The sequence below is a fragment of the Parus major genome, chromosome 5 (assembly GCF_001522545.3).
Source record: "Parus major isolate Abel chromosome 5, Parus_major1.1, whole genome shotgun sequence".
NCBI classification, from domain to species: domain Eukaryota; kingdom Metazoa; phylum Chordata; class Aves; order Passeriformes; family Paridae; genus Parus; species Parus major.
In genome coordinates this window covers 41,312,463-41,331,506 of record NC_031774.1, presented here as the reverse complement: position 1 = coordinate 41,331,506, position 19,044 = coordinate 41,312,463, and the positions used below count along the sequence as shown (strand labels likewise).

Genomic DNA, 19,044 nt, shown 5'->3' with positions numbered 1-19,044 from the left:
AGCAGAATGGTCTAGAACATCTAATTAGTTATTGCTGAATTTATTTTAACTCAAAGGTTTCCTTTTCAACTCATTTGTAGAGATTTTCACAAGAGAACAACAAAAATGGTTTCCAAATCAAAAGAGAAAATTAATTTGTGGCATGTCTGCAAGAGACATGATTCAAGCATCTGCACCATAACCCAAGTTATCTGCATGGCATAGAAGAGGCTCAACCACTGACTCTTGCCTTACTGGAAGCCTTCCAAATACATCAAAGACAGGTCTGCTGCTGTCTCGTTGTCAGCCCAGAAAGGTTATCTAGATCCCATCCTCTTCCCAAAGATGCAAATAAAGACTACAGAACAGGAGAACAAAGACTTAGCTCAGAGATACCTCTGACAGTCTAAGGAAATACAACCCTGTATTTTTCACATGGGAAGTATAATCTGCTGTTGCTCAAGCATCTGTTTGTGAAATCTCTGATATGACAGGCCACCTCTGCACACATTGTCATTTTAGAGAAGAAAATAACATGGAATTATTTCCATCTGTAGAAAAAAATCAGATTCTCACATTTATTATAAATTACCTAAAACCAGTTCACAAATACAGTAATACCACTTAGTGCAGGAATCTTCTTCCCAGTAACAGTAGAAAACAGTATGTTCAACCATTTGAACACATTAAACTCAAACAGATTTAGCTCAGAAAATATCCAAGGTGCAGAAAAAGATACACCAAAAGCATCCCCCCTTTTGCTGGAAGTTTTGTGACCATGTAAATCTTTGCAACTTTAAAAGTAAGTGCTCCTAAAGATCATTGACTTACACTCTGCACTAGAAATGTAATTGCAGCATCACCTGAGAGTTAAAAAAATTAAAATGTTACTGGAAACAATGCAACATTGTATGTATTGACATATTTACTAAAAAAAGAAAAAGCAAGTGTTTAAATTACAAAATAAATACAGCTCTAAGCCATTTGGGATCCTTCCTACAATGTTGTTCCCTCCTTACCCAAGCAGGTGCCATTCCTGCTCTTAATGAAGTCAAATTAAGATTTTCCGGAGAACTTCAATGCCTCGAGATGAGATGCTGCTTCTCAGCTGAGACTTTCTTAAAGCAAATCAAAAGGGTAAACGTCTATCACATCTTCACCTTTTTTGTATGTACTGCATTTTGAGCATGCAAGTGGAGATTCATTGCATTTTCCATCCCTCCAAGTTCCACAAGTCTTGAAACGATCGAACCTACAGTCTTTGTTTGATCCAAAACCTATTGAAATCAAAGGCTTTGAAACAGGACCTTTAATGTTTGGAACGGATTTCAAAGAAGCCTCTAATTAAATTTATTTCTTTTTATATTTTTATTTTTCATGATGGAGTTAAGGTATAATGGGACAAAGACTTGAAAAACTCTGATGAGGACCTCATTGATACACAGAAGGGTTTGAGGAATCTTTTTGGGTTTATTATCTACTATCTGCTAGTATTCTAGCCTTTATTTATGCACCTTTATTTAAGTTGCACCCACCAAAAGAAGATCTTAGCCAGAGGGCTACAGCTGCTCAGGATATCCTCTGTGTTCAGATCTCATTTAATTGTGTATTATCAACCATTCCCTGGAGAACACATTTAATAGATGATGAACGTGTTTCACGAACAAACTTTCTCAAGTGTTGTGAGATTTGAAAGCCCTCACAGACAATGATCTGTGTAACTTCATATTCCATGGGGAGCACCATTGCTCTGCTTGAACTCTCCAACGGTAGGGGAAACGTAGCCCACCACTGGGGGAGGAATTCTAATTCTACAAATACATTAATAGGTAGAATGAGCACTCATTGTGTTGGATTGAAAGATATTACACTGGTTGGCTTGGTGCTAAATATTCCAGTTCTTCAGAGAGATCAAAATATACCTCTGTTCTGCCCCCCTGATCATTTTCTGCTTATTCCCTTTTAGCTTCCCATCCTTTAGTCTCTCTACATGTACAAAATGAGGTGAGGGCACAAAGCATGAAAACAGGCATTAACTGAAGAGAAGCAGATGCTGCAGTCAGGGCTGTCTGTCGGATGTAACTGTCTAGCAACCAGAGGAGAGGACACTGAAAGGGGAAGTCTTTACCAGAACAGCTTGGCAGCAGGTAAAGCACAGGAGACACAGCTGAGGGTATAATCAAGACACAACCTCCTCCTGCCATGTTCATGCAATGGTTTTCTTTAGTAAAATTTCACTCCATTTATTGACAGACAAAAAATATTATCTATAGCTAAACACATGGTGAAGGATCTGGGGAAAAGGACTGCCTCTAAACCTGTTCAAGTGCACAGAATCAGGATCCTGAACCACAGCAGTTTTCAAACATACTCCCATGACCAATCAGATTATGATAGAAACTTAAAAATCTTTTTAAGAAAGCCTACCAACACAATATTAAGAGGAAAAAGAGTGTCTTCAAAACAAATATCACAACCTACATATGCATATGTTTTTGTAAACTTTTCTTCTAGATTAAGTCTTTGTGCCTTACAGTTACACTACAGTCTGCAACACACCTTCATTTACCTGGGAGATAGGTAAATTTGATCAAATTAGACAGGTTTTATGAATTAGTTGCAGAACAAAAAAAAACAACAAAAAACATAAGGGGAATTATGTCCACAGCAGTCCAGGCAACTATTCATTACAGCCAAGCAGCATCACAAGTTTCCAGCTCTCTCACTGCAGTCAGGAAGCTATAAATAAATACTTCTTCCCATTTCACTGTTGGAAGACCTTTCTTCCATCAAGTAATATTCTAGAAAAGCTGGATATTCCAAAGGTGCCATTTCTGACCTGCATTTCTTCCTTTCTTTACACTGTTTTCAAAGAAACACAGACACAAATACTACAAACTGACTTGGAAAACAAAATAGGCTTGGAAACCTTAAAGGACCTTCTGATGCAGCCAACTGTGTAAAAGGCAATAGTGTTTCTCTCAGATCTATGTTTATCTTGTTTTAATGAAGTGGATAGCACCCACTTTAAACACATTGCTTTCTATCTATATATTTTTATCCAACTAGGAGAATCTAGAATCAGTCAAAAATTCATTAACACTGACATTTAGACAACACAAAGCCATTTCAATTCAATTAAACAAACACAGTGTGTTAACCTTCAGCAAAAGAAGTAGCCGTTCATTTTTATAGGCTGCCGTAAACAGATTTCTGGGCTTCAAAGCCAAGATCAATACAGCTTCAGCAAACAATAATAATCTCACACACACTCCATCGACAGCTGCTCAGAAAATATAAGCTGATTCTAAAGGTCTTAGTGACTGGGTACTTTCTCAGTCTTTTTCTCTTGGTCTCTAACACCAGAGTGCAAATGCCAAGACCTTCGTGCATTCCTTCAGAGCAGACATTAAAAGGAGCTGCTCCCTTTTTTAGCAAGAAAGTCTTCCCATTGAGAGAAAACTTCAGGACAGGAGTGAACCCATGTGTTGCTCAACTACCTGGTGAGACATATTATGGTATAAGATACTATTTCCATAAAGCAAATGAGAGATAGATGAGGTCTTAAGCTTGTCTCTTTTACCTACAGCTATAGCTATTAGCTTAGCACTAATGGAAAACTTTCACTCATCCACAGGACGGGCGCAATTCAGGACCAGCTCTGTCCACAGTGATTTGCTTTCTTTCCCATAATCTCACAATGCAAAGTAACAGAAAATTCATCTTCTGAAATCCTTAGTCCTGCTAAAGCTGCCAATGGAAAGGCCAGCCTCATGTTCTTATCTACCCCAGTAAACATTTTACTTCTTCCTACTTATGTCCTCGGACTCTTCTTGACTGCCTGTTTAAGGGGGGGTATGCCTGTGTGCAGGGATTTGCTTGGGTTTGGGTTTAGTTGGGTTTTTTGTTTTTTGGTTGTTTTTTTTGTTGTTGTTTTTGGAGGGAGCGTGTTATTTGGTTGGGTATTTTTAAACAGAGAGATGGTATCTTCTTCAGCAATGCCATACTTCGAGCCCACTGATAACTGCTGGCCAGCAAATACAGTAGCAGTGCTGGGCTTCATCAAGTGCAGTTATTACCACAATAGTCAACAGAGGGCACCTAAATAACTGGCTGATCAGGAAACACAAAATGCAAAGAGGTGGATGGCAAATCGTATCTTTTCGTTTCTAGGTACATTAGGAATCTTGCAGACACAACATCTCTAAAATTAACATTTAACAATGAGATGGACTATCAGTACAGTTACATAAACACATATGGCCAGCATTAGAATTATGCCTTCACTGGGGTATAAACTTAAATCCTTACATGTTTTTCCTTCTTCCCCAGCAAACTCTCCGTGATGTAAGGGGAAGGGATAAATACAGAACGAGTACAGAAATTTGGAGACTTCCTCCTATCTTCTCTCATACGTTAGTGAAGGATTGAGGTGAGAACTCAAAACGTACTCTGTGATAGCTTAGAGATCAGGTCTCACTCAGGTCAGTGGATTAGGCTGCTTGAGAACTACTCAAAAGTCTTATCTCCGAATAGAAGATTAAGGCTTAATTTTGTGTGGTCAATATGAGGGGTTTGGAGGGTTTATGTAACTCCACAAAGGTTGGTTCAGCTACTACATCAAAAAAAGTGCACATCTTCCCTTCAGAATACTTCCCTGCCACACTACATAGTTTCCCAATATATGAAAAGGAAGCTATCACACATATTTCTGCCAGATTTTACACACCAGCAAGGCACATTACACGTATTTCATTCTTTTAGAGCTTAGGACCTCATACATTGTCTGATGTGATGAGAGAAAGGATAATTTAATCACAAATACCAGAGATATCAAAGGAACTTATAGGATGCATAGTCCATCTTAATAATGGAATACAAGCATTCCCACAGTTATCAAAGTCATGGCTTAGATATAATTTTAGGCTACCCTCACTAAGTTTCAAAGTCACTCTATTTTCATAGTCACTAATTTCATTTGCTGAAAATTAGAACAGGACTGGACCTTCTAGGGGTATTTAGTAAGTAGGTACATAACACCATACTGGCAAATAAGTAGTGTTCTAATCCATATGTACAACATATTAACCCTTGATGCACAGATAACACTCTGCTGAATACCTACAATTCGCAGATGAGGTGGTTCTGGCACTTGCTGGATGCCTCTGGTTTGTATTTATTCTCTTTCTTCACTGGAGTGCCAACAAATTAATTTTCTATTCATAGACATGTCATCCAGAGGAATCCTCAGCAACCCAGCACTTATTGAAGCAATAAAACAAAATCCAAGCAATAAGCCTGGTGGGGTGTATTCCCATTTAGGTTGATTCCCAAATCACCTTGACAGACAGTAAGAGAAACTAGTTCATGGGCTACAGCAAGGCAATTAATTTAGGTCTTCTAGGTAGAAGTCCTTACAGTCTATAACAACCTTTTTTTCTTCCTTTCACTACTGCAAACTAGTGCCAGATTTACAATATGCCATTTCCAATGAAGTTTATAAGGAATACAAAGTACTCCAGACATTAGCACTGTTGGGAAGTGGGTGCTACTCTGCCCAGCTGGCAGAATTATTTCTGCTTTCAAGGGCATTCAGCAACATTAGCTACATTCATTTTGAAAGCAACTGTGCTTCTGCTAGTAAACACCATTAGTATCACTGCATAAGAGGTTGCAATCTACTGTGGTGGACTTGCAAGTCTGCTTGGTTCTGTCCACTCCTGGTCTCACCCCTCAATTTATGAATGAAATCTACCTTTTGCTATGAGTGCCTCTTTGGAGGCAAGCAAAGTAAATATACACAGAAATTCAGCAAAAGAACTGTGAGGAGGCACTGGGGGGACTTAAGGGAGTGGAAAGGAAACAGGTCCGGATTACACAAAGCTTCTGAGCCCTATAACAGAGGGCTCTCACTGCTGAATTCAGTTTACCTGCAGAAACATATAGTCTAGTCATGTGGAAAGAAACTAAAAAGTTTACTTCTTTCAAAGTTCATCACACCTCCAACTTCAGAGGTTACAGGTTTATTCAGATGAATTCAGGTGACAGGTACCTCATTTTCATCACACCTGGTCTAAATGAGGAAACCCATTGGTGGGAAAGGGCATCCTTTATACCTCCCAGCACTAAAGATACTGACTGACCATTCACTTGAGAGCTCATGGGCTCATGTAGCTGCTATTTTACTTTTTATCTCTAATTCTGCATTGTAAAAACACCATGATTTCATCATTGAACTCATGTGGATAATATAGATTATGTTCCTATATCAGTATCTTCACACCCATACTAATATGAACAGCTGAATGAAACCTATACTTCAGAAACAAATCAAGTAAAACTCATCTTCCTTCTCATCACATAAAATTATGGCAAAGATGAGACTAATCCTCATGAATCACACTTCCTTGAGGCATTCAGCTACTTGAGTCATCCTTCAAGCTTATCAGCAATTTGACCAAAATACCAGCTAAAAAAGCCTCACAACTGCAGACACGTATGTGGGTGTGAGGGGCTGGCTCTGGCTGGAAAGCAGGAACCCACCAAAGCCAGTGTGTCACTCCTCTCCTCAGCAGGACAGGAAGAGAAAATATAAGGAAAGGCTCATGAGTCAAGGACAGGGAGAGATCACTTGCCATTACTGACACGGGCAAAATGAACAGCCCGAAGTTGCAGAAATTAATTTATTACTAATTAAATCACATTAAGATAGTAATAAATAAAATTAAATCTTAAAAATACCTCCCCCTTCCCACACACTTCTTCCCAACTGCACCCTCATTTTTCTCTACCTTCTCCCCACAAGCAGGGAAGAGGAGTGGGTTAGTTCATCACACACTGTTTCTGCCACTGTTTCCTCACACTCTTCCCTTGGTTCTGTGTGGGATCCCTCCCATGGAAGACAAACCTCCAAAATCATCTCACACACCCCCTTCCCACGGGCTACAGCTGCTCCCAAGCTGATGCAACATGGGACCCTTCCATGTGGTACGGACTGCTCCAGCGTGGTTCCTTTATAAGGTCAGAAGTCCTGCCAGCAAATCTGCTCCACTTTGGGCTCCTCCTCATGGGCACACCCAGGTCCTGCCAGGAACCTTCTCCAGAGCAGGCTTCCCCCAGGGTCACGGTCTTTTGGGCACACACACACACCTGGTTCCACGGTGTGCTCCTCCATGCACTGCAGGTGGATTTCTGCTCCACTTGGACCTCCCTGGGCTGGTTTCAAATGTGACAGTGGAATAACAATATACCTGCATGTCCTGGTGTCAGCTGGGACACAATTAATTTTCTTTTAGAACAGTGCTGTGTTTTGGATTTACTACGAGAATAATGTGGATAACACAATGATGCTTTTGGTTGTTGCTCAGTAGCACTTGCCCTAGGTACAGAACTTTTTGGTTTCCCAGTTTCTGCTGGTGAGCAAGTGCACAAGAAGCCAGGAGGGAGCAGCTGACCAGAACTGGCCAAGGGGATGTTCCATACCAGAGAATGTCATACTCAGTTTATAAACTGGAGGGATTTGTCTGGGCATCAGTCAGTGAGTGGTCAGCAGTGGTATTGTGCATTACTTGTTTTTCTTGAGTTTTAGTCCTCTTTCAACTTTTTTTGTCTTCCTTTTCATCATTATTGTTATGACTATTATTAACTTAATTTCAATACTTGCACTGTTTTTATGTCAACCCCTAGGTTTTACTTTTTTTTTCCACAATTCTCCCCCCCATCCACTCAGGATGGCAGGGACTGAGACAGTGGCTGCACTGCACTTAGTTGCTGACTGAGGTTAAACCACAACACACATAAATAACAATTACATAATCACTTATCAGAAGGAAAGCATATCCATTCCACTCATGGAACACTGCTGTATTCAACCCTACAGCTCTGATCTGGCTGTACTGGAAACATTAGCATAGTTTGGGGGGAGTAAAATGAGTTCACAAAACAGAAACTGCATTATTTGCTTTGGGGACAGCAAATGGAACATACATGGGCTCCCTTTTAAATGTCATTTTGCCTATGCTCCATACAAATCAAATACAGAGAGTTAACATCATGATAAAAAGTTTACATTAAATTAAGATCTAACAGCTTAGAAGGATGTTTTTACTATACAGAAGGAATATTTACCTTGTAAGTAAAGGCTAGAAGGCTATTTTACTATACAGAATTTCCCCCATTTGGTTAGAAAATATCACCCATGGCTTCCACAGGGCTTTCTTCTTACTATCCCATGCACTTTGCTAAAGAAAAAAATAGACTTTCATTCTTTATCACACTGTATAGAAGACATAAAAAGTGCTACAATATAACCATTTTGTTAACAGCTGTTCCACTTCCCCATTGGCATTCACATCACCAGCACTTAATGGATATAGTTAATGATGCTTCTGCTAAAAAAAAAGTGTCCAAGACACAAGGATAATAATCAGAAAGTGTTCAGGTTTTCAGCATAGAAATCGAAATCTGAAAATCCAATTCCCTTTTTCTATCTTTCCTTTCAGTAGTACACATGCAAGATACTGATGGCAAAATAAAAATGGCACCACACTTCATGATGAATCACTTTCTCCTCTTTCAACTACTCTATTGCAATTTTCATTAGTGGAAAGTGAAAGTACAGCAAACAGATGACAAAGTACAGTCCTTCCTAGTACCATGGTGCAGCCCCAGGACATCACAATTGCATGCTTTCTCACAAGACAAGCATCAAAGGCAAGCAAATGTACTCGTCCAAATGGTGGAACTCAGAGAAGATTTGTGCTGGCTGCAGCAAGTAGTCATCAGGGACAATTAAACACACCAAATTTGGAAAAGGCATGTGCCAAACCACCACAATGTTGGAAAAGGGAACATGGTGTAGAAAGAGTGATAGACTGTAACAAAAATACACAAAGAAAAAGAAAACTATGTAGAATTGAGGTTGGTGGAACTGAAGGATGCAGAGTAGAACTGAGAGGAAGCAACAAGATCTATAGTTAATATTTCTTTACATATAAGAGAGAGGTAAATTAAAAGTTTTAGAACACATTAAGACACATATATTACTGTAATAGACTGAGAAAATGTTATTTTCAGTAGCACCTGCCAGTCCTTTCCAAAGAAGAAATATGCTTTGACCTGAGTTCACCAAAATCCTAAAAGAACCAGAAAGAGCTCTAGAAATACAGTTGTAAAAGTTCTACCTAAAATACAAAGAGAAGCCATGGCCAGAGCACACATGCTTTAATGCTCCTTGGAAAAAATCAACCAAACAAAAAAACCCCAACACTCCACAAAACTCATCAACTATTAGGGGGCAAAGTCATTGCAGCGGGTTTGATGACTCACTAAGAGGCTGTGCTGCCTTTTACAATCTCTGCTCATGCTGAATATGCTTTCTTGAGCTGCTGCCTGACTGTGAAGCAGACAGCTTGGGCTGGAGGTCGTTCATTTAACTGTCTTGCCAACTGGATCTTCTTTAGGACAAACCCCAAGGGCTCTCTCCATAAAGCTCTCACTAAAAGCAATGGATCAGATTTTGAGCACCAACAGCAACTGTAGCCAATAAAAAAAAAACCTCAAACTGCTCAGAAAGTCAGAGTTGAAGAAGATTAAGAAAATTAGAATTCAGTTATTCCAGCTGCTTGGTCCATCCATCCCTTATCAACCTGCTTGTAGATTAATCAATACCTAGATAGCAAATGATTTCATACACACAGTGACCTTGCAAAATATTCCAATGACAAATTCAACCAGGCACAACAATAAGCCTGCTTGCTACAAAGTGGAGCTAGTGAGAGCTGAAATTAATATTGAAGTCACAACAGTACATTTTGCACTAATGCTAAGTACAACTTATCAGCAACATATCTGCTTTCCACACTCTTTATGAGGACATGAGGTGAGGGTTTACATTTCTGCCCCCTGTTCTTTTCTCCATTGTGCTGACACAGGTACTCAGAGTGAACCAAACCAAAAACTGTTTTCTTGAATTGTTTTTCTGGATCATTGAACTGGTTCCTCTCACAAACTTGCACAGTAGAGTCAACACCATCCAGGCAATAGCAACAACAGTGGAAATGTTTAACTTGACATCACTGCCAAGATCTCAACACAGCCCAACAGTAATGTATACAGTATTAAATACTAATTCATTAAACATTCATTACTCTACTATTTTCAAACAACACACAAAAACCATAATGAAAATGTAATCTACACCATGTGCTAACCTCAGTGACCAACTGCTCTCAGATCACAAGCAATCAGAAAAGGATTAAAAAAAACCCTGCATCTCATCTCTCCCCTGCCTTTTTATCGTTAATAGGTTTAAAAATATAAAAATAGCGAGATTACTATTGCTTATAGACTTGCTTCTATACTTCCCACTTACTGGTCTGTGTACCTCTCAAGTACTGAAGAGTAGAAGATGATTTCATTTGGATTGTTTTCCTCTTTAATGAATATGTCATTTTAAAAATACATTAGAGAAGCACTGACCCATCAGATACCTTGAGTTTCGACTAGCATTAAAGTACATGGGTTCAGCTGGTGACACTTGCTTTCCCACATTCCTCTTCAGCTGTTGTTCAGCCCACTTGAACCTTGCTAACACAGTGTTTCTTTTCTTTTCCACCCCTCAAGTGGTGTGTCTGAGGATGGTATTCCCAACACAGATGCCAGAGCAGCATCTGCACCATTCTCTACACAAACTGCTTCATCTCACTGAAAGGTAACGTAACCAAGTAGCCTCTTACTGCACAAGATCTGCTCTACTGATCACACCCCCTGGTATTTCAGGCTGGGTGCACACAGTATTTTTAAACTACAGCTCAGCTTTCACTTAAGAAAAATATGCCATTAGAGAAGCAGACAGAGACAGAAAGCTTACTTTTGCTTTACTGGCAGAAACCACAGGTAGAAAAATCCACATGGTTAAAAAGATCTGTGCATCATAATTCCCAGTAGTCACAAGCTGAAATTGTTCAAACAATGATCATCAGCACTTCAAACTTCATTTGGGAATACAGTTCTGTTTCTGCAGCTGGCAAGAGGAACACATCTCAAGTATAAAATTACATTGTGTTTGCCTTGGCAAGGTTTTGGCTGCAGGGGTGGTTTCTGTGAGAAGAAGTCCATAGCTTCATAAGAGTCTTCATAAGTCTGGTTTGGCCATCAGAACAGTTGGTGAGTGATCTCTCCCTGCCCTTATCTCAACCTAAAAACCCTTTGTTGCAGTTTGTTTTCCCCCTTGTCTAGCTGTGGAGGGGGAGTGAGAGTAGCATGGTAGCGAAGGAGGGAAAGAACAGCCCTCATCTTGCCACTGATCCCTTCTATCTGCCCAGAAATGATCCCCTACCTGCAAAGCCTGTCCCACCAGAAGGGGAGTAGGCAGGATAGCCTTGGCTGCAACACACTAGGAGTGAACAGCCTGTTAAATTTCCTCGCCATGAGCCACCATCACATTTTGTCACTTCCATCATTAAAGGTGTTCGGTTTGCCTACGCCAATCCTTTCATAGCCTTCTGCTAAGGGAAACATTGTGCACAAAGATGTAAAGAAAACCGTAAGAAGTGAGAAATGAGAGACTCGCTGCAGTTAAGGATTCAAAGCTGATGAAGTAGAGGGTTTTAGGTTATTTTTAAACATTGATGCAATACTGTAATGTGCTAAAACCTTAAAAGCCAGCATCATAAGAAACACTGCCTTGGATTCTGTAATAAAGCAGTTGCAGTACACCAGTCCGTGTGTCAATAATTGAGCTCCAGGGGTTTTTTTTCTTCTTTTTCATTTTTTCCTTAAATAGTATGCTGATATTCAAACAAGAATATTAATTACTTCATTGAATAGAAGTGTCCCAGGGCTTTTTATCTCCTGCTCAGCGTATTATGATGTACTACATGGATTAGACTGCACCAGCTGCTAATTTTTTTAAACAGTGTTCACTCAAACCTTCTGTATATGTGCTATTATGCAGGAATTGTCAGGTCAATTAGGAATAGTGCAGCCAAAGCTCAAAAAGTGGTTATTCCATTACTGTAGAGATAACACTGAATAAAGGACATGGGAGATGCAATAACTTTACGAAAGAAGAAAATTCTTCTAATGGCTAGACAGACATTACTTCACGGTCAGAAAAAAAAAAGTTGTAACTAGTTTGCAGCCAGTATGGATCTCTATATGACCTTGAATCTGTTCTAATAACTCTCACCAGGCATATTATGAGATCTGAGATCCTCAGCTAAGAGTTACAGGAACCATGCAAAATTAGGGCCTATTTCAGAAACATCTGCCCCCTTCTATTTTTTTTTTAAATGCAGGTGACACAGTCAGTGACTTCAGTAAGATAGTAAAACTTAGCACAGCACTTCCACACTCACACCTCCCTCTCCTTAGGCTTCTTATTTAACCCCCTCAAATACTCACAAAGTGACCCATAGGTAAATTTCAAGAGGCAAAGACATTCCAGAGATTTAAGATTTAGCAGTGAATGGATATTTATTAAGTACATGGAACAGACACAGAGTGGCATCATTTAGTCAGGTTTCACACTTCCCTGCCCCTCCTCCAGAGTTACTTTAAAGACAATAAACTTTATAATGAAGTATTGATAACATCTTCCCATTTAGGCTAACAGGCTTATCACGCACTCCACCACTGAATATGCTGTTTTAATTAGCAAGATGGATCTCAGAGCTGATATGTTCTGTTGTGCTATAATTTCTGCCTTTACAGTAATTTTCTCCTGTTTTTCACAGTATAATGTGCTATAAATCCTACTTAGGCTGCCTCACTGGCCTGTTGCTGCTCAGAGTCAATCTTTCAGGCCCTCCGTTTCCATGACAACTTCCTGCCATCCTCCCATTTGCAGGATTATCCTACAGCCCCCTGGAGAGACTGTTTCTGGATGTTCAATGCTCATGGGCTCCCAGATCTGGAGCTCCATTCAGGCCCCTCTCTGTCTCCAGCAGATTTGGTTTGCCCAGCCTTGCCATGCTGTCTGTGCCTGGGGTTGCACCCAGGGAAGTGGACAAACAGCCCTCCCTTTATCCCTCTGGAATGGGGGTGCCTAGAAAAATAATACAGACTTGGCTGGTTTAGTCTCTAAGCAAGTCACGAACAAATTAAATAACCTGTCCTCTCACTCCAGCACTCTTTTTTCTTTTTCATTTTTCTCTGTATCCTCCACTCCCACATTCAGTCTCCACGCACACATTTCAGGCTACAAGCACATACCCTCAGCTGTTCTTAACTTTCAGCTTTTGTGATGTTACCTCTCTCATATTCTTCTTTTCCCCTATTTTATCTTGCCTTCTGTTCCTTTTTTCCTCTCTGTATTTCCTCATATACAAAAATGCTTTCTAAATACAGCTGTGATGATCCAGAAATGATTACAAGGTCATCCATCAATTGCTCCTGCTCCCCCAGGTCACACACCACATTCCACTAATACTTAATTAAATTGCAGTCTTTGAAAAGAAAAGCAGGATTTTTATATTTTTTTTCCTCTCCTATGGAAGTCCTTGTTTACTTTTTCTTCAGGCTCATTTTGAGTTGTGAAACATTTATAAGTTAGGAGCAAGTACCAATCCCTCCATGCTATTTCAAGGAAGAAAAAAAATAAAATCAAAAAACTAGGATTGACTGTTCTCTGGGGCTAAAGGAGAGGCAGAAGGTGTGCACCTGAGATAGAAACTTGTCTGAAGTCACTGTATAAAGACAGCAATTAGGAGCCTCCAAACATGCAGGCAGTGGGGAAACAACATTTCTCAGATTTTCCTCTGCATGACCTATTGATTCTCCAAGCTTATTTCTGTTTTTATGGATGCAGTTCTCTATAAACAAAGGGTACATAACCGTTAACAAGAAGAAACACTATAGGAATATATACACCACCTAACCTTATTTATCTAATGAAACTCAAAGCTCATAGGTTTACAGTTTATGAACAGACAGGATCTTATATATCAAGGTCCCCCAAACTTTGGCCTAGCCACTGAGCTGAAAGCCAGGGTTAGGTGCTTCAGGTAGGCTGGGTGAAGAAGGAACCTCCTTATAGAAGATTCTTCCATAAGCTTATCATTTCCACAAACCCCAGTGACACCTGCAACATGGCAAGTCTCCACCTGGACTGAATTCAGTGAGGTATGACAGACTTGGGCATGACAGCACTTCATCATACCCACGGCACAGTTACAAAGCAAAATGACTTCTGCATGGAGAGATGGGATCATTCCCATCCTTCATTCTTCAGAATAACAACAAAGGAAGCTCTACTAGACAGCAAAGGGAATCCACAGGTATGAGTCCTACTAATTTAAGAGCATATATTATGGTATCAGATTGCTGATAAAGCAAAATATCTCTTAGCTGTAGCCAGAGTATTAGCAGCTACAGAAAATGCTGGAAATTCTTCATAATTCAGTAGCACCTTTACAATCAACATTTCCACTCTAGTCCAAATTTCTAAAAGAGGATTTGGGCTTCGAAACACCTGCTGCCTTTTCAGCTCTAACAGAAACTTCTTCAGAGAAGCAGAAAATGCAGCAAAAGAATTTGGATCAACAAAAAATAAACTTTACTTAGGAGAGCCTCACCTAAGAGTTTTTTTTGTTTTCCCCCCACCAAATATTCATGCTGTCATCAGTTTATATTCAATAGATCTCATGATTAATGTACATAAGATCATCCCGATATTTTTAATTTAATAACTGGCATTCTATCATCCACCTTGAGAAACATATATTGTAATTCACCTTTTAGAATGTGTTTTTTATACCAACTGAGAAGTCTGATTTTAAGACTAATAAAAGATTATACATGAAAGAGGTGAGCGAATATTAGAAATTACAGAAGTAATTTCCATTAAGAAAACTTACACAGAAGTAAGGATATTTTTCATAACTACAATTTCTGGATTTTTTTTTTCCCCCTCAAATTAAGCACAATTTCTTGCTCTCATGAGTCAGGATCACCTTCCATCTTGCACACAAGAACTTCATAGCTAAATGAAGCAGTACTTAGCGTGCACATATTCCATATTTCCTGCCAAGTTCATATTAAGTGCCTTAGATCACAGACTTTTTACAGACTGGCAAGTGTAACATGTTTGTCACAGTTATAGGAATTTCAGCACCTTCATGAAGGTTTTCTCTGAACTGAATAAAGCGCTGAGCTAAAGCCTAGTTTGAATTGTTGTTTCCTCCTGTTTTTTGTTTTAGAACTGTTTCTTGTTTTAGAACTAGACTTTGGACTCCCTTGACCCAAGCACCACATTTGTTCCAATTCATACAACAGATCAAATAGTTGAGAGGTTTTATTTGAATTGGCACTGCTGTAATATCTATGTAATTATTATTGATTGGTTTTAAATGGTACATATGAAGAGAAGGCATTCCATACCAGATCTGCACTTCACCTACTCTGATGTTCCACCCCTCATGGTTGACAGTACCAGATACTTCACAGTATCTCCTTTAACCTTCTGGTTAACTCCTACCAACAGCCTCATTCCTCTTCTGAGCTAGAGCTTAATATAAAATTCCCTTATGTCATGGGGTAGCTTTACCTTTAAGACAGCTGAGGAAAGAGGGGAAGTTGAAGTAATTTCTTTAGTTACTGGTTTAAAACCACGACACCTTCATATTATTAAAGTGAAGAGAAACAGTTCAGATGAGTCTCAGATTCCACATCTCAAGTACTGACTCACTTGAGCATTAAACATTTAGTAATTTCTCCAAACTACATCCATGGATTCATCTGAGCACACATCTACAGATATGTTTTCAGGGAGCTGCTTAACATCTCTGCTGTTCTAATAAGGACTTCTCATCCACATGGTAGAAGGGTATCCTGCTTCTAAAGCAGGACTAGAGAAGTTCCAGGAAGCTAAGCTCGCAAGGACCATGAAAGCAAAACTTCTGGTTAATTTCCCTTAAAAGTTTTACTTACTTGTTCACCAAAAAGTAGGGTTTTGCCATATATAAATATACACACACACATATATATTTTCCAAACTCCGCTCTGGGAAGAAATTTGAAATTGATGTCCCTAATGATACCCCCAAACACCTCATAAATCAATGATGTGTTTCAATAGGGACATTATACTGCACCGACAGTGGCTTTGTCCATGGGGGCAAATGACTAAGTCATAAGTCAGCCCCCCAGACTACCTTGATGAGAACAAAGTTGCACATGCCAGCCAAGACAATCAATGGATAAACTGGAAACTGTTCTCAGAAACTGGAACAGTGCTGCTTACAACTCACAGCAGATCACTTCAAGGCCTTTCTCTTTTATAAAGTAAGCTGCTGTTCTTTGTCACTAATGAATTGTCTCCTGTGATAAGAAAAACAGTAATAAAACATGAGATTGATGTTTTCCAGAAGCATCAGCTAACTTCAGTTTTGGCTGCTGTGTTCTCACTTACCCTTCCACCGTGCAGATCTCCAGACCCCACACTGTTGTTTGCACCACAAGGCAGATGGACCAGCTGAGTTCTGATCCATCTAAGACCAGAAGAGTCACTTTATTGAAGGGGTTCTATTCACTTTTGATCAGTTAAGGTCACATGGATAACAACTTTTCACCTGAATGGCAATGGCAGCACCTGCTCAAGGTTAGAACATTGGAGCAGCCTTCACTTAAAGCTGGCTTATGCTGTCACACAACAACATCCTGATGCCTTCACCAGCACAAGCTTCACTTCACCTGGCTTATTTTTTGAGGAGAGCACAGAAGTATCATGTTCTTATTAAAACATTTTAGTTGAATAGATTATTTCTGTACACCTCACAAAAAAAAAAAAAAAAAGCTGCTCCCTTGTAGCTCTGTTAATGATAGGCTAAGAAAAATCTCTTTAATTGAGTGATACAGGTTTTACAGTGATTTTAGAACATTCAGGTATATTGGAGATAAAGTTTACAGTGCACCATAGACATGCATTTCTCCCACTGATCAAGGCAAAAAAACCCAACAAAACAAAATAAAACCAATTGATTGGTTGTTTGTTTTGCACACCAAAATAAAAAAAAAACACAACCAAAAGTCACAACTCATAGCTGGCTCAGAATCTTTCATAGGTTACAAACTCCTGAAAACTCACAGTATGATCAAGTCTTAGTTCAGGACAACTCATCAGTGGTAAACTGACTCCATGCAAGCAGCACCAAACAATTCCAGCTCCCTAACACAAACAAACTGCAAACTGTCAAGACTGTGATTATGTGAAAATTGCTTTAATACTCCTCTGACAGCACTCCAGCTGAGAAGTCTCCCTGAGCACTGAACAGCTGTTGTGTAGTATTTACATTGACTTCTTATCTTGCAGAGTGCTCTCCAGTATAACCTGCAAGAGGAAGACATACCAATGACTACCTGAGGTCCAAAAAAACCCCTTGTAACAAACAATCATGTATCGTGAAACACTATACTTTTTAAAAGTTGGAGGGCCAAATAAAGAACCTTTAAAACTTTATTTGTGGACTCAACCTTGCAAATTTGAGTCCAGATCTTCAGACAAGTTTCACTACAGAAAAATCTTCCCTGCACTTTGCACTTTAGCTGAACCTTTCAATAACAATTGAAAGGCAGACAATGCTCAGAGACTGGACATCTCTCCATGAACATTTGAAGAGACAACTGTGCATGTGTGGAATAATAATGAGGGAAGCTGACGGCCTCTTGAGCAAGAGCTACCCATATTCTATGGATAAACAACAGGTTCCTGACTCTTTTTTGATATGTTCAATATCTGTTATCAACAACTTGAATACATCAGTTCTTAAACAAGGAGCTGGATTTTTCTGACAACAGTTTGTTTTCCTACATAGAAATGGGGTGGACACTGAAATACCATGTGCTTTTGAAACAAGATTATCCTCATCAAAAATACCCAGGAAATTCAAGGGGGGAAAAAAACCAAAACCAAACCAGAAGGAAATATTGCACTTTTCTAAACTATGACATTAACCTGGGAAACTACTTCAGCTAAACTTGTTCTAAGAGTTGAGTAATACCCCTGAGAAAGCACACATTTCTAGTAATAGCAGCAACTCAATGATACTGGCTGAAAGAAAATTAAGATAAGTACCTCAGTTTTCCTACCACAGCATTACCCAGTCTGGGGTGGAGAAACAACATTTCCTCCTGATACTGTTATTTCTCACATGCTGTATATAGCATTATCTAGGGACACAGGCAAGATACCAGTTAGCTGGAAGTATATTTTGTTTGATAACACAGCTTATGCTCTCCAGACTGGATAAAAATTGGGTAATGAGTTTGCAAGCTCTGTTCCACTGCATTTTCATGGGAGGATCTTGGTCTCCTGGTACACACAAGAGCAGGGATATGTAACTGCACTTGGTGTCACTGGGCCACGTGATGGGGATGTGCTGCTGGGACCATATGTTGAAATTCAAAACAGACACTTCAAAGCACAGACATGCCAAGGCACCCAAGGTCAGAATCACAGTACTTCAAAACGAAATGTTAAAGTCTCTGGAAGACCAGGATTTAAAAAAAAAAAATAAAGAATTAAAGCCTGCTGTAAAACTTTCCATGACAGATTCCACTGGCTCATCACAGTTATTCATTACCAGGTAAATAACAATTGATTTCAATGTCCCTGAACACATCTTGACTCAATAAACTGTTTTCCAGCTGATGAGCTACAGCTGTCCCTGAGATAAGTATCATCCAACTTTAAAACTACATTAGAACTCATCCATGTCAGCATGACTAGAGCAGGTTTTGTTTGGTGACAAAGGTCAGTGAATGTCAGGAGCTACTTTGCTTATGGAGCTAAACATGTATATAATGTGATCCACAATAAGACAAGCATTAACTAATTTAGAAATAACAAGTGGGGTCTACTAAAGAAAATGTCAGTCAGGCCAGACTTCTCTTGTGTGGGCCACATACCCATTGCTTGAAGTGTAACATACCTTTTCTGTTCCAGTCCAGTTTTCACCCTAAAATGCCTTATATGTCTCAGAAGACAGAGAGCACTCTGGATGTCTTCTGCATCCACCCACACCTGACAGGACATCCCTTCTAGTCAGAAACAATCCCTTCTATCCTT

At 39.5% G+C, this 19,044-nt stretch overlaps 1 protein-coding gene and 1 long non-coding RNA gene across 15 annotated transcripts in view; one reads left to right on the top strand and one right to left on the bottom strand.

The window, feature by feature from the left end:
- NRXN3 (neurexin 3) overlaps window positions 1–19,044 on the bottom strand; it is a 964,547-nt gene that overhangs the window by 269,829 nt on the left and 675,674 nt on the right. The gene's annotated exons all lie outside the window — the stretch shown is intronic.
- Window positions 3,263–3,792, top strand: LOC117244525. Its single transcript, XR_004497794.1, has 2 exons — window positions 3,263–3,482; window positions 3,617–3,792. It is a non-coding gene; the product is annotated as an uncharacterized LOC117244525 (long non-coding RNA).